The 27,530-nt window shown below is 37.3% G+C and overlaps 1 protein-coding gene across 4 annotated transcripts in view; it reads left to right on the top strand.

Annotated features, from left to right (window-relative positions):
* The first annotated feature begins 1,854 nt into the window (after window positions 1-1,854).
* The window catches only part of LOC129248340 (inhibin beta B chain), a 36,759-nt gene continuing 11,083 nt past the window's right edge, over window positions 1,855-27,530 (top strand). Inside the window, exon 1 of one of the 4 annotated variants that reach the window (XM_054887847.1) lies at window positions 1,855-2,074. The gene's annotated coding sequence lies outside the window, so the exon portion shown is untranslated. Of the gene's footprint in view, window positions 2,411-27,166; window positions 27,385-27,530 lie in introns of those variants that run through there. The other 3 variants (XM_054887845.1, XM_054887844.1, XM_054887846.1) reach the window with 3 other exon arrangements.

Here is a 27,530-nt window from a genome sequence, read left to right as displayed (position 1 = left end):
GCCTCTGGATTAATTCTTATACATCCTAATAGGGATGAGATTCAGATACAGATACACAGTGGCAATTGACTCAGCCCGAACATTATTGAAAGCGTCCTCTATGCCTATAAAGCTCGCCAAAATGAATTGTTCCTTAGCAGAGATTTCTCTACAGTCCCTTCTACCTCATGTAAGGCTGTTTCGGTAGATTACCTGCTCAGATAAGCATGCCGAGATGGAGATAATTTTGCTTCAGAGTGCTTGCAAACGTGATAGTCGATCGCTCTCTCACACACCTTCAGAATAAAGCAGTGAAGACTTATAGGACTGAAGTTCTTAGCCAAAACGTGACCTCTCCTTCTTTTCTTTTCTTCCAGCTAACAGGAACATAGTTTAACGTCAAATAAAAAATATTCAAAGAGAAGGAATAAAAGCAAATAGTCCAATGTAAATAAAAAAAAATTCTGAGGCGCCAAATGACACTAAGTATGGTTGATCTATGGAATAAATATAATATATATGTACTTGCATATACATATATTTTATTATGTTTTATGTCTAAATAAGTTCAGTTGTTTATAAATCACAAATGCCATATTCCACAATCGATTCCCTCATTAAAACAAAAAACAAAAAAAAAAAACGATGTTTTATGACACTAATTTTACTGCGCTTTTAACGGCGCCCGCCGTCGCTGTTTATGATTAATGATAATGAAGTATTGAAGGTAATTAGTATGATCGCTGCTGAGTAATTGCTACTACTACGCCATAGCAATGGGTGCAAAGATCACTTCTGTGGCACACACTGGAAAGAGTTGACTGGTCGATTAACGCTCCCTAAATGCCGGCGTTGATTTGTATCGCAAGTAATTTGTGTCAACAGTTAGTGGGTGGATGTGCGCAGCGGAGAGTTATCGTTCAACTGGACGGCCGCTTGCCTTATCAGATGATCGGTAAGCGAAGTTCTGCGCGAATTTTACGCACAACGACACGAGCATGTGTTGAATATACTTCGCAAGATGTTTCTACAAAAATATAATATTAACCGAATATATGCGAGCGTATAGGCGAGTTCAGTTTCGTAAAGCGTGCAGCAAGCCATACAAGAGTTCGTGTGTGGCGGGGTATCGTTGGAGCGAATTGAGCAATATTATGGTACTTACAGACATCAGTTGGCTACTCCGAGTGATTGCCAACGTATCGTTGTTGTTTCTACTTCATTCATTCATGATTCTACACTTAATATCCTCGAAATTGGTTATCTATATTTGTAAATACATACTTACTCACCTAAACAGTCGCTTGGGGTGCTATCAATAATTCATGAAACCAATGAGCTGATTAAAATATCAAACATATACGATTTGTGACGACAACGATCATAGTTCGTGTACGCTACCAATTAACTGTCAAATAACTTACTAACACACATACCTATATGTACGTACAATCACTCATATAATAAGTACTCGTAAATAAATACGTTTCAAGTTTTGTCTTATCACCCCAAACTTTTTTCGCTTTTCATGCCCGCAATGCGCCTAACCTACACGATGCCCCCGCCAGCTTTATAATATAGCTTAATTTTTGTTATTGTTGCTGCTCACCAATCTCTCGCCTGCAGCGATGTTTGTGTTAGTGTCCGCTGTTCGTCGTGTTAAAGCAATGTTAGAAAGCCCCCGAATAGGCGTTCGAACACTTGCTGATTGATATGCACAGACGAGCACACACACGTACATACAGATGCTTCATATATTTAGTAACGCTGCTGTGTTGCTGCTTTTGAGCCTACACTCGCCCAACCCATACGGTCTGCTTGTGTCCAATGTGTGCCGGGGAAGTCATCTCGAAAATTATTCACTCACAGGAGATCCCAGCGTGTGGACGTGTTGTTACACTTTCGGAAATTGAAAAGCGAAATTCGGTTTTAAATAATTAATCGAAAGAAATTTCACAACAGCTCAGCTCCAATTATTTAACGTCGAAAGTGTGCCTTAAATATTGTGTGCCAATTAAATTATAACTTCAACAAATTAGACGATTATACTAAAAAAAAAAAATAACAACAATTCAGTACAAGAAAAAAACAAACAGTAATTGTTCCACTAGAATTAAGCGATAAAAAAATCCAAGGGAAACATATGTCAAAGCTTATGAAGCGTATAAGTGCAATGGCAAATATTTAAAGAATATCAGAATTTCAATTAACAACAAAAATCGGACAACAAATAAGAAATTAAAATCGTAATTTTATGATGAGAATGAAAACAAAACTTGTGAAATAAAATATAATTTAGATCATAAGGTGAAAATATTTAAATCTATTTACGTTGTGACTTAGATCCGCAAATGGATTTTGTTTTAATCTTAACAAAGCAAAGATGACTTAGTGACACAAAACGATTTAAAATTATTTAAAAATTTAAAAGGTGAGTGAAAACAAATTGCTGGGTTGTTCGTTAATTATAATACAATATAATATACAATAGTAATTGCTAATAATTATGCAAAAATAATAATAGTGATTTATTTAGGTAACAAAATGCATGATTTCTGTATTGTTTCTCTTTACTATCGGTAATAATTGTATTAAGTTGGGTAGAACATATAAGAATTTTAACAATTTATATTGTATTTGAGTTTAAATGTAAATTTTTACTTACATTTTACATATATAATATAAATAAAATTGAGCTTATTATTAAAAAATATTTTTAGATAAAGCTGAAATATTTTTTTGTTCAAAACAAAAAAAAAAAAAATACTTCAGGAAGTAAATCGCAATTACAAATGCTTAAAGAATATATATAATATATATTTATTATAATATAATTATGTATAAAAACAATTCAGCAAGACGCTGTCTTCTGCACACCAAAAGCTGAACAATCGATTTAAACCACTTTCACTTCCAAAATCTAAAACTTAATCACAAACTATATTTCTTACACAAGTAATTTTGTCATTAAAAAATATTGGACTTCACCCACTTCTTTTCAATTATTATCATAATTTACATTTATTTCAAGACCATACAAATTCATAAAAAAATCATATAATTTAATGTCATACCCGCTAATGTATAACACATTCAAACAAATACTTGCATACTATTTTATTTATTTATGTGTTCCTGATTAGAACGAAGGCTGCCAATTCGTTTTAACCTGAGCTCTCTTTACAGAGTTCCTTTTTTGCCACTCCCTTCTGTAACCTCAATTACTATTTAAACATAAAATATGGCGGCCGCCGTAGACGAAAATTTATTAAATCGAGTTCTACGCTCGTTTGTTTTAGACGAGTAATGCTGGAGAACTGTATGCTCGGCTAGTTTCCATTTCTGATTTCTCCTTTTCGGCTGTTTACAGTTCTCAATGTTTTTTTTTTTTTCTTTCAAATATCGACCTGCCGATTTTCGTTCAAGCGCAGCTGGTGCGGCCATTTTGTTTGCCGACGTAGACGCCGAAAGGAGAACGAGCTTCGTATGAGTTTTCGTTCAAAGTCGATGCCAATCTCGTGTGGTTTTAAACGTCAAACGAAGTAGTTATGTATATGTAAGGGATTATATATATGTTTGTATTTGTCTGCCTAGTAAATTTGAACATGCAAGCGCATAAAGTGAGTTTTTAATGTGAATTTCTTAGCAAGTTTTTGGGATTGCTGCGTTGATATTCCTAGATTAGATTGGATTAGATTTGTGGGGGGTTTGACAAGTCCAATTCAAGGTAGATTTCAGTAGAGATAGGAAAGATAAAGAGTGGGTGGTAAGACGGATAAATTAGTTTGAGGTCACTCTTTCACAAATCTCTTGGATTCATTGATCAATCTTAAGAGAGCCGGAAGAGGAAGAGTATGAGCTTTATCCATACTCAGTATATCGCAACTCAATCCATAGTCTGATTGTGGAAAACGCCGGACAGCTCCAGAGAAAATGCTTTGCAGTGTCGTTACTCTCAAGTCATGATAGGCATATCGGGCTGTCTACGACCCCAATGGCAGCCATATGCTGACCGCAGACGTTGTGTCCTTTGATTACACCCACCAGTACTCTCAGGTCCTTTCTGCTGAGTTTTAAGAGAAAGGACGCTATTTTCCTATTTGGTTCTTTAACAAAGCACTTGGCTGCTCTGCACGAGTTCAACTCAGAGCAACGTCCTCTATGGGTAGACCTCATGAAGTCGTCAATCCATAGTTGAATCGATGCGGAATTGACTCCTAGAAAGCGTTCAGGGCCTAGTGGCATACTTGCAGAGCCTTCATTCGCCAATTTATCAGCTAACTCGTTTCCTGTAATACCTCAATGTCCAGACACCCAAATAAGACTATATTTGTTGTGTTTTGCAACACTGTTCAGTTTTGTCTTACATTCACCGACTAACTTCGAAGAGCAGCGTGGGTTATCAAGTGTTTTCAGTGCAGCTTGACTGCTCACTACAAATTCCAATACTGTTTCCTAGCGAAGCTAACGACAGGCACCCGATTGTCCACTGGCATCGAGAACAGTGTGCACCGCTCCGACAAGTGGTGGTATATCGGACAGTGGCCAGTGTTTACTTCATTTCCACAGACTCCGTTTAACTTGAACCTGTACGCCGCCTTCATCGCTTCCTTTCGAATTTGAAGATCTAGAGGCTGCAAGTTCAGAATGGCATTAAGGGCATCAGCAGGTGTCATACTCATGGCACCTGTGATACCCAAGCACACACTTCTCTGTAGCCTGTTTAGGGGATTTACTCTGGAATTAACCATTGTAGCCTTCCACCATACTATGTATAGAGGTCCTGGTCCCTGGTCCTAATATACTTCTCCACCTTACACTCCAGACCCTTAAGCATAGACGATGTCAGGCTTATAGGTGTGAAACTTTTTGGTAAAGCGTAGTTGTCCTTGCCTGGCTTTGCGACAAATACAACTTTCACCAAACGCCCCGTTTGTGGAACATAAGCGTGCCCAAGACATGCCGTAAAGATTCTTTTCAGAGCCAAAATGCAATCGGGTCCTAGGGACTTAAAGTTTTCGAATAACGAGAAGGCGAACTTTATCGTTTCCTAACTATCCTGGATGCAATGAACCAATCCCGTCTGCTGGTGATTATATTGACAATTGATATTCTTACTTCTCATTGAGTCTATATGTTTGTTACAAGTTTTTTGTGATAAACCGTCTTATGACAGGAATACAGTCAAAGGTTTGTAACTCCAACATTGAGTGTCGGTGCGGCAACTAACTGCGTGATAGCCACGCGTAACGTCATTGTCTACAGCGGCCGAGGGATTTAGTTCTGCTAAGTGCATACTTAATTTTTAATGCTTTATACTCGTAATGCTTATTTCATTAAATAAATATGTATACCAGTACAAACGATTAGCAAACGCAATGTTTTTTTTAGGTGAAACTTCTTAGGCGTCGATGGACGAGCGAGAATGGAGAGTAAAATTTCAAGGCCCTGCAACGTTTTGGGCATTTTCGTTCCGTGAGAGAGAAAAAAGATATAACGGAGAGGAAAAGGAGAGAGAGAGCTATGCCTTATATATATCTTAGATACACTTCAGGCTATTTTTCCTGAGTTTTTCCTTGTGGTTGCTAATTTCTAGTGAGAAATAACACTGCCCACTTTTTGGCGCTTGTTTGTTGGTGCTAACTTGTAGGAAATATATTTTTGGTGCCTACTTTTTGGCGTTATATTTCCTTGCTGCCAACAGTTTGAGGTGTTTTTTGGTACCAATTTTTGGGCGTTTTTTTGGTGCTTATTTTCGTTTCCTGGCTAGTACTTGTGCGTACTATAAAGTGCTATCCATTCCGGCGTCGGATTTATTGGTCTTACCTTGCTGCGGTCCTGAAATCGCTGCGGTTGTGCGGGTGATAAACGCTCGGAGTAGCGCGCGTTGTTGCCACGGTTTGTGTCCGGCGTTTACCTACACCGGTCGACCCTTCTCCGGTTTTTGTAAATTTTGTCTATTTGTATTCTCGGCAAATGTTGTGAATTTATTTACATATGTATATATTCTTTCTTTCTCTCTCTCTCTCTCTCTCACTCATTTTCTCTCGGGTCTCTCCCTCTTTCTTTGTCTGCTTTGAATGTTTTACTTCTGTTATGTGTACTACGCTACACGCACTGTTTTTTTTTTGTTTTTTATGATTGACACGTTTTTTTGAGCTGAATGGTGATTAGAAGCCTTGCTGCCAAGTAAATCAGAGCAAACATGCTGCTATTATACACCTGTTAGCTGCACGCTTGCTGTTGAATGCTGCACTACAATTATGTGGTCGTATGGAAGAATAACTTAAGTTGAAAATGATAGATACCTGATATATTCAGATTTGCCTGGTTTTTATTATTACTTCTTGCCAGAAGAACTATTTTTTATCATAAAAAGGTTGAGATAAGACCTGCAATAATTTCGATTCAACTCTAATTATAATTTTTTTTAATTTTCTCATAGTCACGTTTTGTTATATAAGTATTTCATTCCAGTAATATATCTTTGTCTACAAATATTTCATCTTCACAGGCTCGCGTGTCGCCTTGTAAAAATGTAAGGGGAAATGTAAACAAATTCGTATTGAAATAAATAGCAATTCAAAATAGTAATATGTAATAATAAAAAAAATAAAAATAATAAGGGGCGGTTAAATTTCAAGGGCCGTTTTTGAATGTGAACCACACCTAAAATCATCTTCAGTGACGCGGCACATTTTCACCTCAGTGGATTCGTCAATAAGCAGAATATCCGCCTTTGGGCGAATGATAATCCAAGAGTGGCTTTTTATGGTCCTAACTAACGAAACAATGCTCTTTTGCGCGAAAAATTTGATGGCCGCATAATCTCACGTCGCGGCGATGTCAATTGGCCGCCAAGATCATGTGATTTGACAACGTTGAACTTCTTTCTTTGGTGTTATTTGAAAGAAAAGGTGTACGTCGATAAGCCAGCAACAATTCAAAAGCTAAAGGATGAGATAATTCGGCACATTAACGGCATAGATCCTCAATTATGCTTCAGCGTCATCGAAAATTTGGACGAATTCTGATGTCCCCCAATTTGGGTCGAACTTTTGGGTAGGGGCAAATTTTGAAAAATCTCTCTTTGACCCATTTAGAGTGCTCCAATCGAGTCCAAATGTATGACCGATCCCCACTAACTTTGGACGGCCGATCCACCCATGCCAGTGGCACACCCCCTGGAACTCCCCTGGGGGTTCCTCATACAATCATTTCAAAATATCACCATTTTTGGCCTTTACATGAAAAAATCAGCTAAATGGCAATGTTTTTTCTTTATTTTTATTTATTTATAATAATATTTATTATTTATTTATAATAATATCTATTTTTTCTCTTAAGAAATTTATTTAGTCAGAACATATGTAAATGAAAAAATTAATTTAAGTGAGTTATAGAAAAGAAACTAAAAAGTTCGACCCAAATTGGGGGACATCAGAACTCGTTTTAGAGGTATGGTTCCTTCGGCAAAGTTTCTTATTTTGATCCCTAGAATATGATTTTCACAGAGCAATGGGCGATTTTTTTGCCTCCCCACAAATCGACCCGGCCTTATATATATATAATTGGCGCGTACACCCTTTTTGGGTGTTTGGCCGAAGCTCCTCCTCCTATTTGTGGAGTGCGTCTTGATGTTGTTCCACAAATGGAGGGACCTACACTTTCAACCCGACTTCGAACGGCATACATTTTTATGAGGAGATTTTTCACGGCATAAATACACTCGGAGGTTTGCCATTGCCTACCGAGGGGCGACCGCTATTAGAAAAAAATTTTCCTGCATTTTGGTAGTCACGCACCAACTCATTCGGCTACGGCGGGCTGTTTACATTTACGGTGAACAAAAATATTTTTTCAATTGCATATACAAGGTGGCTCAAAATTAATCATCCAATGTTGTTTTCGAATAACTTTTTTACTTAATAAGCAAAAAGATGTTGAACGATGAAAAACTTTATTTTGACTTTTACGCTCCATTGTTTGTATGTTTTTATACTGCAGCTGCCTATCTCAGAAGTGCCAAATTTGAGTGACTTATGACGCCATTTCCGAAATTAAAACAATTGCCGATGGGGTGCTTAATTTCACGCCACCTGGCATATGTGAATAGCCAGAAGTATAGAATATTTTTTGATAGATGTTTCGATTTCTGTAATGACGCGTCACGGAAAAAAGTTCTACTGTGCCTTAATCGTTAATCTCATTTCTACCTTAACTCAATTTAAGCTTTTTTTCCGTCATACTACAGAATTTAAGAAACATAAAATCTCAAAAAGCAACACAATTTATGTTACTTACAAACTGTTTAGGCATGCTTAAGTCACGTGATTGACGTGTGCGCGCAACGCGATGTCTGCGTGAACCCGCAGCCTATAAGCCGTTACCAAACAATACTCATATTTAAAATAAAAAATGTGTCATGTATTTATTTAGTATTTTAGGTGATTAAAATTGTGAAAAAGTTCAGAAGTTTGGAAAATGTATTTCTTCACATAAATTAGGTGCTAACTGATAAAGCTAAGTACATATTTTAGTACCAATAGTCACACACATACATATAGTATATACTATAAAGACGTATGAGTAATTCTACTCAATAGGAAATATCTTTTCAATATTGATTTAAAAAAAAATATTAATATTGATTAAAATTTAATTATTATTTTTTTTAATTATAAGTATGCGTGATACCGGAAAGTTCTATTCTATGCTACAGCATTGCTTAGAATTGAGACGCACAAATACAAGCGGCGCATACGTTTTGAAGAGAAATTTTTACTTGGTAAAAACGTACTCTGAGCTTTCTAATTAAAGGCTGAGAGGCGACCGCTACTAGTGATCTCTTTTCTATCATTAAGTGTTATGAGCATAAGTTCCCCACACAGCATCGCAATGGGCTATGAATCCGTGTCTGCTGTTTCGACGGCACCAATGGATTGGGAGATGGAATATTTTTAGCTTGTGTGTTGTTAGTACATCCCCTTCTAATAATTTTTGATTGAAGTGCGGCATCTAATATGGGTAGAATTGATGCTTTCTCCAACGAAACGGAAGCCACACTTGCAGGCTATGTATGTCAGAAGGAGCGTAGTGTTACTTCAATGTTAAGTCAAACAGCGTTTTTGCTTGCTTTCTTCAATTATAATATAATAGGGTAGAAGGGGGAGGCTTCGACAGGTTAAGGAACAATACTGTTTTTAGAGAAACTGGAGTACGAAGCAGTTATTTTCTTTCATAATTATTGATTTTATGCATGTTTGTGCCACTCTCAATTTGTCGTTACTTTTCTTATTTAATTTTTTTTCAACCTTTTAATCAAAAAACTATCACGGGAATATTTGACGAAACCTCCCACTTTCAGGGAGGCTTCGTCAGCCTCATGGGAGCCTTCGACAGCGAAGGGGAGGCTTCTACACTTATAAAACATATAAGTAAAATATAAATTTTAAGTGGAATTTTTGGAAAATATATTCCGTATAATAAAAATTTCAAACGAGTTTGCATATTATGTGTTTTATATTTCAATTCAAAAATACATCTTATCCACTAGCACTACTTATAACATTTAATTCAATGCAATTCTCTCATTTCAATTCATAAATACATTTTATCCATTAAAATTACTTATAACATTACATACTTTAACGCACATCTAAATTCGAAAAGTCGCAGTCAAAAATAAATTTGCTGTTCACCCGTGAAGTTCCTGGGGGATGTTCAGGTGTTGGCAAAGTACGCAATATGTCCTGCTTTGAAACCAAGCTTTTGTCTTCACTAAGGGGTTCATAAAATAGTTGTGTTTTGAGCTGCCGTCTTAAAAATTTTACTATGCACGTAGTAATTCCCACTTCTACAACTACACCAATGTAAAAGAAATCGGCTTTGTCTGTGAATTTAACCAGTACAAATTTGTTTTCCTCAATTTGCATTTCGTTCTCTACACATAGTTGTTCCTTCATAGGATCTTTGCCCTGAACATGAATTTCTTTAGCAACCTCCAATGCCGTTTCCTCATTGCTGAGATCTTCACCAAAGTCAAATGAGTTATCAGAATCAGCCAAGCTATAGGAAGTGTTTTCACTAGATGGTGAGGAGCTTATTCTTCGGTGTTTCTTAGCTTTTGGATTTCGCAGTGTTTTGACTTTCTGACACAACTTTAGTTTTGGTAACTTAAATTTATCAATGCTTTGCTGTTTCAATTCCTCTAAGCGTAACTTTTCTGGAGAATCCGTATAAATTCTCGACTTCCCTTGGTTTTTGGGTAAGGTTTTCTTCTTCCTCAATACGGGAATTGGACGGATAACTTCTGGAGAAAAACAAATCGGTTCAGATGACGGCCTCTGAATATTCTCGGACGACAAGCATTCGACTTGGTGAGTTTCGGCGGCACTATCAGAGTTTAATTCGATTTCGGAGTGGGAAAAGTCTGACTGAGGAAAGATTAATGAATTGTAAGGAAATATCCCAGTGGCTGAAAATCCTTTTACAATGTTTTCGGGAGAAAAAGCTCTCAAAAATGGATTTTTTGTAAGCTCTGCGATATGTGAAATGTATATTTTTTTTCCAGGATTATTTACCATAAAATCGTTAAAGGATTGTTTACAATATTTTTTGAAAGGTCCAAAAACTGATACATCCAGTGGTTGAAGTTTATGTGAGGTATGTGGTGGAAAAGAAACTAGACATATTCCGTTATCGCGACTATAAATGATGCTTTCTAGGCTGCAGTGCGAAACATGATTGTCCATTAAAAGCAGTATAGGATCGTCGATAGTGCAGCGAGCGTAACCTCTAATATGGATAAGCACATCTACGAAGAGCTCTGAGTTCATCCATCCGTTCTTCGATAAAAGTGCTTTTGACCCTGACACTGATCCATTAAGAAAATGCGGGTTCATTCGCTTCCGGGGGAAAACGTAAATCGGTGGAATATGGTTACCAGACCCGCTGACAATCCCTACCATAGTTATTAAAGTTCCCCGCTCTGCGGATGCGACTTGAGACACCGTTCGCTTTCCCTTCTCAGCAATAACCTAAGAATTTTTATATATGTACTGATATTAGGTGTATTTGAAACACAAAAACAGAGCAATGCTTACTTTAGGAGAATCTAACACAGTAGTTATTCCGGTCTCATCTACGTTGTATATACGATCAGAAGTAAAGTTGTGTGATTCGTATACTTTTTTTAAGTTTGAAAAAAATATTGAAACCGCTTCCTCGGAAAATCCAGAAATGCGCAATATGCTAGTGTTTTCAGGTTTTCGTAGACTTATATCATTATTTCTATGCATGAAACACTTCAGCCAATCTACCCCAGCTCTCTTTTCTTTGTCCCAGTTTGCTGGATGTTTTATTTTGTATCTAGACACGAATTCGTAAACGAATCGTCTAGCTAAGTCGTAAGTTAGTCCGTGATGAACATTTGAACATTTTTTAAAATAAGCTGCTAAATCTCTTTCTTCCGATGCCGTAAGAACTTGGTTCGACGAAAATTTGGATTGAAAATGTTGTAAAACTCCCATATTTGTTTTCTGCTTTAATAATCGGGATATAAGAGTTGTCCGCTTTATTCCATATTTGCGAGCAGCACTTGAAGGGGTTTCTTTCTTTTTCTTAACATCCTCCAGGGCTTTTTCCATATTATCCTCGTCGATCACTCTGTCAGGACACTTCCTTTTATATACATTCGGCATCTTGGTAGCTGCAAAATATTATTTAGTGAGTAAAATAGGACAGAAGGAAGGCTTCGAAAATTTGTCGAAACCTCCCAAAAAACGTTGTCGAATCCTCCCTCGTGCACTTGTTTCAAGTTTCCGCTTAAAACTCTATTTGCTTATGTTTCTTAAAACATCATCAAAAACACCAAATCACACTTCTAATATAATATTGTTTGGCAAAAAACGAAACCTATACGTCGTAATTTGCACTTTTTACACACTAATACTTGCACGCACTATTTACATGTACACTTACCAAAAATAAAAAAATTGATCTATTCATCACCGCGTTCAAGCAATCACTGATCAATTCATACGCAAGCATCGAATTCAACTTCGCCGTTGTTCATTCTTGGAATGAAAGAAATAGCAGTTATAATGCGAGCCAAATTTGAAAATGTCGAAGCCTCCCTCATGTCGAAGCCTCCCCCTTCTACCCTACTAGACTGAGAAAGAGAAGGTTATGTTCGTCAAATATATGTTTGGAATATCAAAAAGTATTTGGGCGTGTCAATTGTCTTTGTAAGGAGTCAAGATTTTTTGTATAGGTTTTGTGTGGAATATAGAACTTGGAACAAATTTGCAGAAAAATAGGTATGTATAATGCGTTGACCACCAGTTGGTTGGCCAAGCTTAGCACCGCTAAACAGGCTTTTGATAAATTTCGGTTGAGGGGCGGCTGCGTTTCTTCATAGGGTTCTTTGTGCCAAGTAGGGCGCGTCCTTTTGGGTTGCATAACGCTTCATAAATTGAGTAGGTGGGTTAATTACAATTTCATTGATATCGCTTTAATATTACATAAAATCTTTTATGATTTTCAGTCAAGCGGGTATTATTGGTTTTCGTTGTTGTTGTTGATGTAATACCTTAAACAATCTCCATACATGTACGAGGAATGCTGTTGGCCGGATATAAGCCCAAGTCGTTCCTGGTAACGTAGAACCGACTCTCGTGGGAATGTCCTTATCTTTAGTCGAGTCTTTTTATTGTTTTTTGTAGGCTTTAGCACCTAAAATATATACATTAGGGTGTCGCACCAAAAACAGGGTGCCGCGATTTTTACTCGGAATTATAAAATCTTTTATAAATATTTTAACACTTCTATCAAAATATTTAGCAAAATTTTTACGATTTATGTGAGATTGACCGATTTGAAAATACCGCCACATATCGAGTTTTTTTATGAATAATACCGGTTTTTAAAATAATTTCATTTTTGAAAATTTTACCTGCATAATTAATAAAATGAGGTTTTTGCAAGTACTCTCAAATTAGTCCAGCTCAATTAAATCTTGGCGTAGGTGTTAAAGTATAATAAATTTTACAGTGACGATGTGGAGTTTATTTGTGGTTGTGCAGTTTTTATGTGGTATGGGGTATTTTTACGCTGGACATCAATTCAGAGCTGCATGGAAGCTCGACTGGTAGTAGTTTCGGTTACTAAGTTTGATCTGCTGCCACGAGGAACAGCAGCCGTCAGAGTTTACTCCATTCTATTCATATGTACGGCTCCTCGGGGATTATCGTGGTGGCTTCATACCCAAACGTGGAAACGTAGAATCCATTTGAATCGATTTTGAGTTGCATTGCAACCGGGTGCCGAACATAAAATACGGCACAAGTTTAGATAGGTCTCGAACAGCATCAAGGTGTCTGGTGTGTCCATTCCACACCAAGAATGGGTACCGTAAATGATTTTAACATTTTGGGGCTATCCCATATAAAAATTAACGCCTTTTTATTTGCCATTAATCTATTCGCCCAACGAAGTAAAGCGAGCGAGAAGCGCTTTTGAGCGAGTTTGTTCTCATTTTAGCTTGCCTAGACAAGTGCTCCCCAGAATATTTAAAAATTTGGAAATATTGCACGAATTTTGCTTACTGTGACGTGCCTATGCATTCAATCGCAAATAGAAACATCATTACTTATAAATTAATCATTCGCTGTACATTTATATATATATTTTTTGCCTGTATGGTTTTGTTACTTTATTAAGTTTTGCTTCGAGTTTCTTCTCTACTCTTTGACCCTTGTTTACTAAATGTGTCCAATGAATATTTTTATTGTTTTATTCGCTAGTAGCTAAGTGGTTGGCAAATCGAAGCCAGTAATTTTAACTATATATATATATATAAAGGTTGGCAAAAAAGTCTTGCGGTATTTCCGCAAGCTTGTCTTTGCAAGCGCGTAGTTCTAGTTGTATTCGTCGCATCGGTTCACGCTAGAGCTTTTTGGAAAACTCTTTTCACTTGCTAACACGTGTTTAATTAATTGTTGTTTGCTTTTAGTCGTTCGTGAGTTATAGCGTCGCAAACATGGAGCAAAATAAAGAGAAAATACGGCATATTTTACAGTACTACTACGATAAAGGCAAAAATGCATCTCATGCTGGCAATAAAATTTGTACAGTTTATGGACCCGATACAGTTTCCATTTCCACCGCACAACGATGGTTTCAACGTTTTCGTTCTGGTGCAGAGGTGATCGAAGATGCGCCACGGTCCGGAAGGCCTGTCGTCGAAAATTGCGATAAAATCGATGAATTGAACGAAAGAGACCGGCATAGTAGCAGCCGTAGCATCGGCCAAGAGCTGGGCATGAGTCATCAAACCGTTATAAACCATTTGAAGAAGCTTGGATTCAAAAAGAAGCTCGATGTGTGGGTGCCACACGACTTGACGCAAAAAAACATTTTTGTCCGTGTGGATGCATGCGAATCGCAACAAAATCGACCCGTTTTTGAAGCGGATGGTGACTGGCGCTGAAAAGTGGGTCACTTACGACAACGTGAAGCGCAAACGGTCGTGGTCGAAAAGCGGTGAAGCTGCCCAGACGGTGGCCAAGCCTGGATTGACGGCCAGGAAGGTTCTTCTGTGTGTTTGGTGGGATTGGCAGGGAATCATCCACTATGAGCTGCTCCCCTATTGCCAAACGCTCAATTCGGACCTGTACTGCCAACTGGACCGCTTGAATGCAGCACTCATGCAGAAGAGGCCATCTTTGATCAACAGAGGCCGAATTGTCTTCCATCAGGACAACGCCAGGCCACACAAATCTTTGGTGACGAGCCAGAAGCTCCGAGAGCTCGGATGGGAGGTTCTTTTGCATCCACCGTATAGTCCGGATCTCGCACCAAATGATTACCACCTATTTCTGTCCATGGCGAACGAGCTTGGTAGTCGAAAGTTTTCCTCAAAAGAGTCCTGTGAAAATTGGCTCTCCGAGTTTTTTGACAATAGGGAAGCGAGCTTCTATAAGAGGGGCATTATGAAGTTGGCATCTCGTTGGGAACTCGTCATCGAACAAAACGGCGCATATTTGACTTAAATCGCATTATTATAACCAATTTTATGAACAATTGAAAATTCAATAAAAATACCGCAAGACTTTTTTGACAACCTTTATATAATAGGACTATGAATAAGTTCGTGCGGTTTTTTCGAAATTTGAAACTTTATTGACGTAAAATGGTTTCAAATTTAATATTCAAAGTATTGTCCATCGCTTACTACTACTTTTTCCCATCTTTCTGGCAATTCACGGATTCCCTTTGTGAAAAATTCGGTCGGTTTTGCCGCAATCCACGAATCGATCCATTTTTTGACTTCATCGTAATTACGGAAGTGCTGGTCAGCCAGGCCATGTTGCATCGATCGGAAGAGATAGTAATCGGATGGCGCAAGGTCTGGACTATACGGCGGGTGGGGTAGGACATCCCATTTGAGCGTTTCTAATTATGTTTTGACCACTTGTGCAACATGTGGCCGAGCATTGTCATGTTGCAAAATAACTTTGTCGTGTCTATCGGCGTATTGCGGCCGTTTTTCTCGCAGTGCTCGGCTCAAACGCATCAATTGTCGTCGGTAGACATCCCCCGTAATCGTTTCATTCGGTTTCAGTAGCTCATAATACACAACACCCAGCTGGTCCCACCAGATACACAGCATAACCTTCAGGCCATGAATATTCTGCGCCGACGTCGATGTTGAAGCATGGCCAGGGTATCCATACGTTGCCCGACGTTTTGGATTGTCGTAATGGACCCACTTTTCATCGCCAGTCACAATTCGATGCAAAAAACCCTTTCTTTTGTGCCGTTGAAGCAGTTGTTCGCATGCCATAAAACGGCGTTCAACGTCTCTTGGCTTCAATTCATACGGCACCCAATGGCCTACCTTTCGGATCATTCCCATGGCTTTTAAACGTTTGGAAATGGTTGATTGATCAACTCCCAAAGTTTTTGCAACCTCTTCTTGCGTTTGAGCCGGATCTTGATCGAGCAATTCCTCCAATTCGGTATCCATGAACTTTGGCGGCGCACCCTCGCGTTCTTCGTCTTCCAAGCCAAAATCACCACTTTTAAAGCGTGCAAACCACTTCTGGCACGTTCGCTCAGCTAGAGCATGCTCACCATAAACTTCCACCAAGATACGATGACTTTCCGCTGCTTTTTTCTTCATATTAAAATAATGAAGAAGAATTCCCCGCAAAAACACATTATTTGGCACGAAATTCGACATTTTCAAGTGTGGTAAAAATATTGTTGTTTACGCTTCAAATAAAAAACTTATACTGACGTTTGTGCCTTACGACAGTAGCTCTCCAATGAATGTTTGGAAATGTGGATCGATGGAATAATAATCAAGTTACGCCATCTGTTGTAAAACCGCACGAACTTATTCATAGTCCTATTATATATAATTACCGCTTACACACCTTATTGGGTGTTTGGACGAGCTCCTATTGTGGAGTGCGTCTTGATGTTGGTTCACAAATGAGGGGCCTACAGTTTTAAGCCGACTCCGAATGGCAGATGGTTTTTTTTATAAGGAGATTTTTCATGGCAGAAATACATTAGAGGGTTTGCCATTATTTGTCGAGGGGCAACTGCTATTGGAAAATACTTGAAATCATTTGTATGGGTTTTTCAGTAAGAGCGCTTCAACTTTTGAACTTTTTTGAATAAAACACAAACGGTTTGACTTCTTTAACTAATTTTTTTTATCGAGTTTGAACATATACATTTAAGTATGAAATTCGATTTCTTTTGCATGACCACCGCGTGCACGTTTTACGAAGTCCAATCGTTGAACCCAATTTTCGACTACTCTTTTGCATAAATCGGCCGAAATTCCAGCAATTTCGCGTTCAATATTGGCTCTGAGCTCACAAATCGTCGCCGGCTTGTTACTGTAGACCAATGACTTCCCATAACCCCAAAACGGGACGGCTTGTTAAATGGACCGTAAAATGGCCGTAATGCTCTTAAAGGAGCAGCAACAGAACGATTATTTTCATAAAAAATTTGCACGATTTGCAATCGTTGCTCAAGTATGTAGCATTCCATGATGAAATGTATACTAATGAAGTTTACAAATGACAAGCGAAAAATAAAAAATATTGCGTCGTTCGCCCTCCCTATCGGAAAAAAGTTGAAGCGCACCTATTGAACAACCCTATAGTAGTCACGCGGCAATACATTCGGCTACGGCAGCCGCGAAAAACTCTCACTTGCGAGGCCTCTAAATAATATAAAAATAAATATTGTTTCCCCACCAATTTCTTTCACTACTTCTAGCACTGAAAGGTTATAGTTTTTTCAAATTTTCTTTTTGTCTCGAAATTGCAAACTTAGTAGCCCTCTCGCAATAATCTCGAAGATTTTTCCCAAATTCGTACAAAAATATCTGAGCTTTGACAAACTATGTTTTCCATTTTTTTATAATTGCTTGCAAATAACTACATTTATACTTGCATATGTATATGTGTTGAAATATGTATACATATGGATGTGTGTACACAAGTATGTGGGTGCCTTTACTTGACAATAAAATTTGTTTGTCTTAATCGGCAACTGGCATGGGCCATGCCTTATCGGGTCGCTTACTACATGCATATATACACACATAGACTTGTATATATGCATGCATATGTAACGGTATGCCGCCATTTTAATACGGTTTTTACATAAAAATAATTCAATGTAAAGAAGTACTCTAAAACAAATACGTGTTTATGTATGTGTGCAGACAATATTTGCTGACGATCCCTGATTGGTCCCAATGCGGGATGATTACTTTGTGAGTAGGCGTAGCTTATTCTCGTCGCATTCCATTGTTTTTTGTTTTTATTTGTTGATGATTGTCATAAGCATAATTGCCAGCGCCGCTTTGCGATTACAGCACCACAGTAATCGGCAACAACAGTAGCAACATAAATTTCTTGAAGGTTATTTACCGCAACAAAGTGCAATTTTGTCATATTTGTGTTATTGCCGCTCTGCGCAAATGTTCAATGCACTCGAATATTTTAAAAATAAAAAGATGAAAAAAACTCTACTTTATTTCAATAAATATAATAAGGAATATGTGATATTTCTTTGTAATATTTTGCCAATTGTACAAAGAAATCTTGACGTCTGCAGCTTGAGAGATTAGAGAAGGTGATTGAATAGCACGCAAAGAATATGTGAATGATTTGTTTTGAATATATTTTTATGTTATTTAAAAATTTCACCACAAAAGTGAATAAACGCACCTACAACGGCATGAACTTTTAATTAGGCCATTCACAAATTCCGCAAATGTGCTCTAAATAATCTTGGAATATTGTTTTTGAAACGCAAAACGACGCTGCGACTCTATTTTTACTAATAATATTCAACAGGCTATCAGTGGCAAAAATACCCAAGTTGAAGGACTGGCTTTGAATAAAAACCTTACCCCCCATAAATACACCAAATATTGATAAGTTTGTTATTCACATTGAAAACCTGAAGACTCTATATAATAATCTAGAAATGTGAATTTAAGCGACCGCAATGAATGCAAATGATTTTGGTACAAAAAATTCCTTTTAGATACATCCATACATACATATCTGCATAGATGAACTCCTGAAATACAGCATCCATCTCCATCCGATGGAGCAAATTTTCAATGGCGCTGAGGCATAATTGAGGTTCTATGCCGTTAATGTGCCGAATTATCTCATCCTTTAGCTTTTGAATTGTTGCTGGCTTATCGACGTACACCTTTTCTTTCAAATAACCTCAAAGAAAGAAGTCCAGCGGTGTCAAATCACATGATCTTGGCGGCCAATTGACATCGCTGCGACGTGAGATTATTCGGCCATCAAATTTTTCGCGCAAAAGAGCCATTGTTTCATTAGCTGTGTGACAAGTGGCACCATCCTGTTGAAACCACATATCGTCCACATCCATGTCTTCCAATTCGGGCCATAAAATGTCCGTTATCATCTCACGAACACTATGCACAGTAACTGCCTGACCGGTCTCATTTTGGAAAAAAATACGGCCCAATGATGCCACCGACCCATAAACCGCACCAAACAGTCACTCTTTGTGGGTGCATTGGTTTTTCGGCAATCACTCTTGGATTATCATTCGCCCAAATGCGGCAATTCTGCTTATTGACGAATCCCCTGAGGTGAAAATGTGCCTCATCAATGAATATGAAGTGCGCGATATGCATTTTGATTTGAACGCCCCTTTTCATAATAAGCCGGAATAACTTTAACACGTTGCTCGATTATGTATCTTTCCATGTTTCAAATTGAGCTAGTCTGGAATTGAAAAGTGTCAAATAAAATGCAGAAAAAAGCTTGACGTTGAAGTATGGTTTACATTCAACTTCGGCCCTTGAAATTGAAACCACCGTTTATAAGAAATCGAAGTATTTTGTCTGCCTTAAATTGTGCAAAACAGCAGAACCTATGACCGTCTCACGGAGTTTATGAATAACAATATTGGCGTATGAGGGCAACCAGGGCATGAAACAACATTAAGTGCGCCACCAACTTGAAAACGCAGAAACAACTCAAAATGAAGCACCAAATATTTATTTTAATAATTTCAAAGTTTCAGTTCTTTTTCCAAGGTTTGTCTTAAAATTTAACAACATTTCGTTGCTCGAATGTTGCACTTAATAATTTTCCAGTGAGACAAGAAAAAACCACTCTAAAGCTGGATTCAACGTTCGTCGTTAGTTAGTAATTTTATATGTATGTAATTTCTGTGCTCTCAGTTTTTCAGCGGGTAGCGAGAATGTGCTGCACATTATTTGTTCGGCCTTCGATTTTTTCGAATCGTACAACTTGATAATTAGTATTGCCGTTATCGGTTTCTATATGTGTTTGTAGCAATTTAAATGTAACAAAATCAGAATTGCGTATTTTGGCAAAGGTTTCAATGCTTCTTGAACTCAGAAGAAGATCAAATGTGTTCAACTGAATGGTGAACTGTACTTTAGCACTCTCTGCGACAAAAAATGTATACGCAAAGTAAACAAAAAGCGATCGAACAAAAACGGTTAATCCATTCTTATGCAAACGAGAGCTATAGCTTTACTGAACCGAGTTTATGAGAAGCGAAATGCATTGTATTCGAAAGAGAAGGCTTAACGCTAAACTTGAGCACCGTTATTTCGGTTCTCTGCAGCAGACGGAATGCAAGAGATGATTGTGGCTTCTTTTGAGAAAAATAAATAAAATTTGGTGGGGAAATTTCTATACACCTATAATAGCATTTAAAATTTGAACCATAGGGGGTAGAGATACACATACATATGTATGTATGTGGTAACTAGACTACAATTCACCCACATTTTTGCCACTTCAAGAGCTCGGCCTAGATTTTGCACAGCGAGAAATCAGAATCTAAAGAAACTTTTATAAAGGAATTATACCCTTTTTTCTCGGCACAAAAAATTTTTTAATGGCTAGAATATGTACTCATAAGATTGATACGCTTATGTATGTATGTGTATGAATAAATGGGCTTTAGTTTGAACGTTAGTGCAAAAGTTTTAGACGAACACTCTTTTTTCGCTTTTTAAATAATTTAATTAATAAATTTTTTATTTAATTTTTCATATACCATCGCTAGCGACACATTTTTCCCATCTCTCAGGCAATTTGTGGATGCCGCGCCAAAAAAAATGGCCGTCTTTAGCCGCAAACCAATCATCGAGTCATTTTTTGGTTTCTTCGTGAGAATTGAAGCGTTGCTCAGAAAGTGCGTGGCCCATCGATGCAAACAAATGATAATCGGAAGGCGCCAAGTCTGGTGAGTAAGCCGCATGCACCAACGGTTCCCAATCGTACGTCTTCACCAATTCCCGGGTCGCTCTTGTTCGATGTGGCGGAAAAATAAGATATTTGGGAAGGTTTAAAAATACTCCTGGCGACATCTATGGACTAATAGCTGAAAGTCTCATTTCATAGATATCTACCTGGTATGCCTCCTTCTTGCTTCGCTTTCTCTCTCTTAGAATGGTATCAAGGGACAAAGTTAATTTTCCATTCCCTCTTATGCTTGGGGGCAATCTTATCACCTAACCTAATTTATTAAGGGTGAAATTTGTCGGTAATTTGTGATTCTCAAAAACACCCAAAGTAAAATTTTTTAATAATCTACATTTTTCTAGTTCATACAGAGAGAAAGAATTGTTATAACTGACAAATACTCGTTTTGAACATATGTATGTACATGCACAGATATGTGCATATGAGAATAGGCATAAAACACAGCAAAGCTCAACGGGTCAAAGGCATTAAACGATCATAAATTGTTTTCTTGCAATGCTTGATAATCCGCTCAATACTCTGTAAAGGTAGTATAATTTAACAATTCCTTTAAATTTAAGACGATTTAAATCTTGTCTTATACAAGGTGGCGCTAAATTAATCACTAATTTTGTTTTCCAATAATTTTTACTGAATAGAAAAAAAAATTATCTTGAGTGATGGAAATTTTTATTTTACTTTTACGCGCTAAAATTTGCTTGTCTGTTTGTATGCTGCAGCTGTCTACTTCACAAGTACCAAAATTACAAATCTTCCGTTAGGGTGATTAATTTTGCGCCACCTTGTGTAAGACTTACATATGTATTTTATTTGCGTATTCATGCGTAACATTAGTTCAAACTTACAAAAAAACGAAAAAAAAAACAACTGGCCGTTTAAGTCGCGTTATCAAATTCGTTTATCAAACAAAAGTGGCGAGGAAAAGGCGAGTGCGTAAAAAACATTGACACAAGTTGCTGAAAAAAGTTGTTGGGTATTAATAGCCCACAGGGGTACTCTTTCGAATTTATTATGAACAATGACTTGCACAAATATTCAACGGCGCAAGTGTTCACTTGAAACTATTTTTCAAACTAAGTAGTAGTTCATAATAATCAATCACTGCTGTCCGAATGTTCTAGTTGCTGTGCGCAAAAACAAAATGAAATAAATCGCTTCTTTTCTTTGAATGCATGATTTTGACAATTGACATCTCTACTTGAACTTTCCAATACCAAGAGGCTTCCTCCTCTGCTTCCTTCAGAAGATACCAGATTGATTACTTTCAGGAGGACTGGATTGCTTGTGTACATCCGCTCGATGGTATCCAAACTATTATCACGAGCTTACGAGGGTTGCATTTGGGTACTTTCAAGACGTGCTGTTTAAAAGCTTATACAGCTGCTTAAGTCGTTGAAATATGTTGAACTCGCATTTTAGTTTTGATCTTGGGGAACAAAACGAACTTATTAGGTGATAAATCAGGGCTGTTAGGCGGATGACCCATTAATTTGATCGTTTGAGTGCTCAAAAATTCAAAATTATTTTGTGTGAGCCCCATACGTGAGGCCTCGCATTATCTTGGTGAAGGATGATTCGCCTGCGGCGAAAACTTCTAGCAGAAAAATTGTTGTGCATCACTCAGAATTTATTGTTTTAAGTTCCTCGAATGATACAGTTGCAACAAGGCCAGATTTTCCGTAGAAACAGGCGACCGTTCGACCATCTGCCTTGAGGTGCTTCTTCCGCAAACAACTTTCGCTGGACTAAGCTAGTATTGGAACACCCATACTCCCGGCTCATATGCACGGATCCAAGATTCGTCGTCATGGAGGATGTCATAGACGTACTTTGAACAAGCGCGGCTGATTTTTTCAGCATTCCTTTATTTTCTGAGAGGGAGATTACATATTTTTTATTGCATCTTTTCCTAATATCGATGTATAGTAGCTGGTAATATTGCTGATTATACTCAGATGTGCAAGTCTCGCGGTTAGCTACTATAAAATGTCATAAGTCCCTACTGATTTGATTGGCTCTATTCATTTGATTGGCTCTATTCACGGTACTGATTTTCATTGATTTAATTATTGTATGTAGAAATACCAATAAAGCTTTATTGTCACAAGTTATTCACATCAATGTAATAAATTTTAGAAGAACCGATACCCCCAATGTGAAGGTCATTCGTTCTCCCTTTAATGCTCCAGGCGCCTCATTCAGAAAATTATCTGATTAATACTTTTGTACTTACGCATGCATGTGTAGTTCCTACATATGCATAGTCTCTATCTAATTGAATGTATGCATGCATAGGAACTATATATAAAGGGTGTATATATATATATATTATATATACATATATAAAGGGTGTTTCAAAAGTGACGCCTAGATGTCAGGAGTGAATAATTCCTAGACAGTAACTTTTTTTTAATTCAGCTTTGACATTTGTACAGGTCTAGAATTTTAACCATGGATGATATAGCAAAGCGTTTTATTGAAACTTATCATGAAACTGGTCAATCTTTAAGAACAACATTCGCAAAGTTCGTGATTTTTTTAGTGCCTTTTTTTGTTCGAATGAGTCGATAATTCAAAGGTTGCTGAAAAAATTTCAAAAAACTGGTTCTGTCGAGGATGGAAGAGTATAGCTAAAAGACTGGCAAACCAAAAACTGAACATTCTGTTGAGAATATTGTTGCTGTAACGCAAAGTCTTTGCGGAATAACGTTCAACATCGATATCTTGACGTTCTGAAGAATTAGACATTCATGAATCGACTTTTTGGCCGATTTTACATAAAGATTGCTTTTTCATCTGGTCCAACTGGTCATTATCAACGCAGAGATTTCGTGAATTTGACTTTAAACGTGATGTGGGTTTTCACGCAAGATCATCTCTAGCGATGAAGCTCACTTCACACTGGACGTATCTGTCAACGAATAAATTTGCCGCATTTGGGGAGAAGAAACACTCGCGTAGTTGCAGAAAAATTACTACATCCACTAAAATGCATTGCTTTGGTGGAATAATTGGGGCGTTCATCTTCGAAGATGAAAATGAAAAGGCTGTTACTGAAGGTATGGACATAAACGATCTTTACTTTGAAAAGGATAGATCCACAAGTCAAACCACAAAGAAAAAAATTGCATTATTGCGATTTAACTTTCCCGGTCGATTAATTTCACGTAATGAAGACATAAACTGGGCGCCTAGATCATGGGAGCTCTAACTCCACTAGACCACATTTTGTGATCTAAGTAATCTAAGATGAAATGGGTTAGTGTTGCGTAGAGGTCTGGTAGTGGTATGAACGTGAATGCTCCGTAAGAGAGATTAACAATCAATTATCTCTTCTAATTACGCTAAAAATAAAAAGTAGTAAGAGTATACACTTTAAGTTATTTAAAATCAAACCGAAATTATAGGAAGGCATAGGATTTGAGAGTTTTATCGATCTGATAGCATATTTAAGGAACACCTTCCGGACAAAATCTATTCCCTCAATTGCAATTTGTTGGCGAACAAAGGAAGTAAGAAGCAATTTGAGAGTGTAAAGATCCGAGAACTCCGAGCTATTACGCCGTATAAAACCTGAGGTTAAGTAAGAGGTGGATACAACAAAGTTAATGGGACTATTGAGTGAAAAATGGGTAACAAAGTTTAAACCTGCATCTTTGAGTTCATGAACAGATTGAAGCAAAGTATTAGCAATGCTTGAGAAACATTTAGGGTTTTGGTGAAGGTAACATGAAAACATTTATTGATACTTCGAGAGATGCCAAAGTAACTGCACCAGCAAACGATCGCGTCAATGTCCGATTCCATATAGAAGAAAATTGGCAAAAGAAAAACAGGTTCTATGTAACATCATTAAGGGGAAACGCCACTGTGAAAATTCAAAAAAATCGATTTTTGTTAGTATAACTACTCAAGAAAATGTGGTAAAAATCTTAAGCGAAATTCGCTTTATTCCCGATTCTATGTGCACTTAAGTGAGCGCCCGTCGGTTCGGCTGCGTAGCGCTTACGATACGATATTTATTTCAAATACGTTTTTCTCGAACCGACTTTTTTTTGATACGGTGGCAACGATTTCTCGAAGACTAATGAACCGATTTAAATTTTCTTTTTTTCAAAATTTTTGTTATCGCATTGGCTATCGTTGTACGTAGCTGATTTTCAAAATTTTGAAAATAACTATTTAATTTTGAAAATCACCACCATTTTGACAAAAACAAAAACAAAAGAAAAAAAAAACACGGCTGAGTACAACGATAGCTAGTATTGTGTAGATTAATAAAATTTTCGGTTTTTTGATTTCAGATGATTATTCATTGCAATATTTTTAAATAAAAATTTACATAAACATAGTTTAATACATACATAATAAATTGCCTTTTGTCCGATCCTCGAATAATCATTCCTACTTATATTACAAAAAAAAAATCCCAAAAATCGACTATTTTTGACTCTCCACAGTAGCGTTCCCCCCTAACAGTAACAGAACGAAGAATAGGGGGCCTCAAATACTGCCTTGTGGCACCCCTGAAGATGCAATGAAAGATGCCGCACATTCACCCCAAATCATAACCATACATTGTTTGTCGGATAAATAAGATTTCAACCATTGAAAGAAAATAGAATGAAAACCAAGCGAGGCTAATTTGCAGGGTAGACACATAAATGATGTAATTTTAATTGTTAAGAGCCGTATTTTGAACAAAAATGGATAAAATCTGGAAGAATCTTAAATTTTTACATTTTTATTTTAAAACAACATCTTGGCGCGCCTTTTGGAAGACCCTTTATGTATACGTATATAATTGGCGCCTACATGTACATATAAATGTGTAAGAATTTGCGATTAAAATCTACTAATTAACTGGCTTCATATAGCTCAGCAAAGCATATCAATGTAAAAGTTCAAACTCAAGCTCATTACGAGTATTCCTACGAAAGCGAGATGCTTAAAAATTCCATTCCTAATCAAAGCCACACGGGCAGTAGTTGTAAGTGCAAAGTGAGCATTTTTTCCCAGCTGATGAAACTTCTATGTATTTTTTCAATGCCGATCTTTACAAGTTCAGCACTCTAATCGGCTTGCCACTTGAAATCATTGATAATATTCACAGTTACATGCATACCTACTTACGTAGTAGCCGCGTGCCAGCTACACGAATTTGATACAAATGATAACAGTGTCAAGACGTGATCTACGTGAGTTCACTAATCTAAGTAATTGCTCAATTAGTAATCGTCATTGTTGTTGTCATTGTCTTTTAATATCTGAAAAGAAAAGAAAAACCAAAATCGTTTTTATTTTTGCGTGAGTTCATTTTATTGTCATACTGATCTTGAAAACGCTTGTTTGTAAACGAATTTGCGAAATTTTGGCAAAGTACGCGAGCGCAGTGGAAATTCTTGGGTGCAACAGCTGCATTGGGGCGGTAAAAATAACACAAAAACGTGAATGACAAAATTAGCGCCACGAATTGCAAATTCTTTCAGGCGATATAATTAAAGCGTTCACTTTCTTGTTTTTGTTTCTGTGGGGTATGTAATTTTGCCGACGTCTGCATAGATTTTGTTTTACATTGTATTCTTTTTTTGCTTTTTTTGCTACTGCAATGACGCGTGGAAATGTGATCCATTCAACGAGTTGGTTGGCTTGAGACTCAAACATTTCATGATCGTTTGGCTGACGATCGATATTCGATTTGTTACAATGTGCAGACATATTTTTACATACACTTAGCTATAGCAACTTATGTACGTATATACATACATACATACATACACACAAATATGTACTTATATGCATAAATGTGCATGAATGTTTGACTATCTCTTCTATATGCCTGCCCGATGGCTATGCAGTGCCTTCGAGTATGCCTCTAAATTACAATGCATTCTGTAGCTGTGATTGGTAACCAACCATACGAATGTTTGGGGCCAAGCCGCTCACGCTAGGCGCGCTTTTGAAGCTGATGCAATTTCATTAGTAATTTCATGACGAAAGGTAATCGCTCACGGCCTGCATAAAACAAGCTTCTATATACTACATAAGTATGTGTATGTATGTTAGTATAGTTGTAAATATATGTATGCATACATATGTGTGCATGTATGTAAGTGTAATGTATTGTATATGAATACGATTTTTAGTTGAATTGCCATCACGGGTAGCGGCGTCGAGTAGTTGTCGCTGCTGGGGTGATCGCAAAGGGCAGATGGGGAGGGGACGTCTGATTTTGTGATTGTAAGCATAGTACTGGTCTGGTAATTTTAGTGACACCACTGCTGCTGCTGCGAAAGCGTTCCGGAGTCTATTAATAAAACCTGTGCGTTCGGTAGTCTGTCACTTCATTCATCAAATGTGTCGCAAGTTGTCAAGACGCGTGTCGCGGTCTCTGTCGCAAAAGATATAAACTATGTATTGGATGTAATTTGAAGGGCTGCCAATCTCAAAGAAAAAATCAACAATTTTTTAAGGGCGCCAAGATATTTTTGTAATAAATAAAAGAAGAATAAGAGAATTACTCTGTCTTGTAATAAGGAAATAAAAGTTGGCAAAGGTATTAAGAAAAAAATAAGTATGTAAATAATAAAAAAAAATTCTATAAAAATGTGTGTTTTATAAATTTGTTGGAAAATTATAAACATTTGTAAATGCATACAAAATAAATATCAGGCGAAATAAAATATACGTAAATAAATTAAATAACATCAGGCAAAAAAC

The sequence above is a fragment of the Anastrepha obliqua genome, chromosome 5 (genome assembly GCF_027943255.1).
Source record: "Anastrepha obliqua isolate idAnaObli1 chromosome 5, idAnaObli1_1.0, whole genome shotgun sequence".
Lineage (NCBI taxonomy): Eukaryota > Metazoa > Arthropoda > Insecta > Diptera > Tephritidae > Anastrepha > Anastrepha obliqua.
Note: the sequence above shows the minus strand (reverse complement) of the source record. Positions and strands in the feature narration are given on the sequence as shown.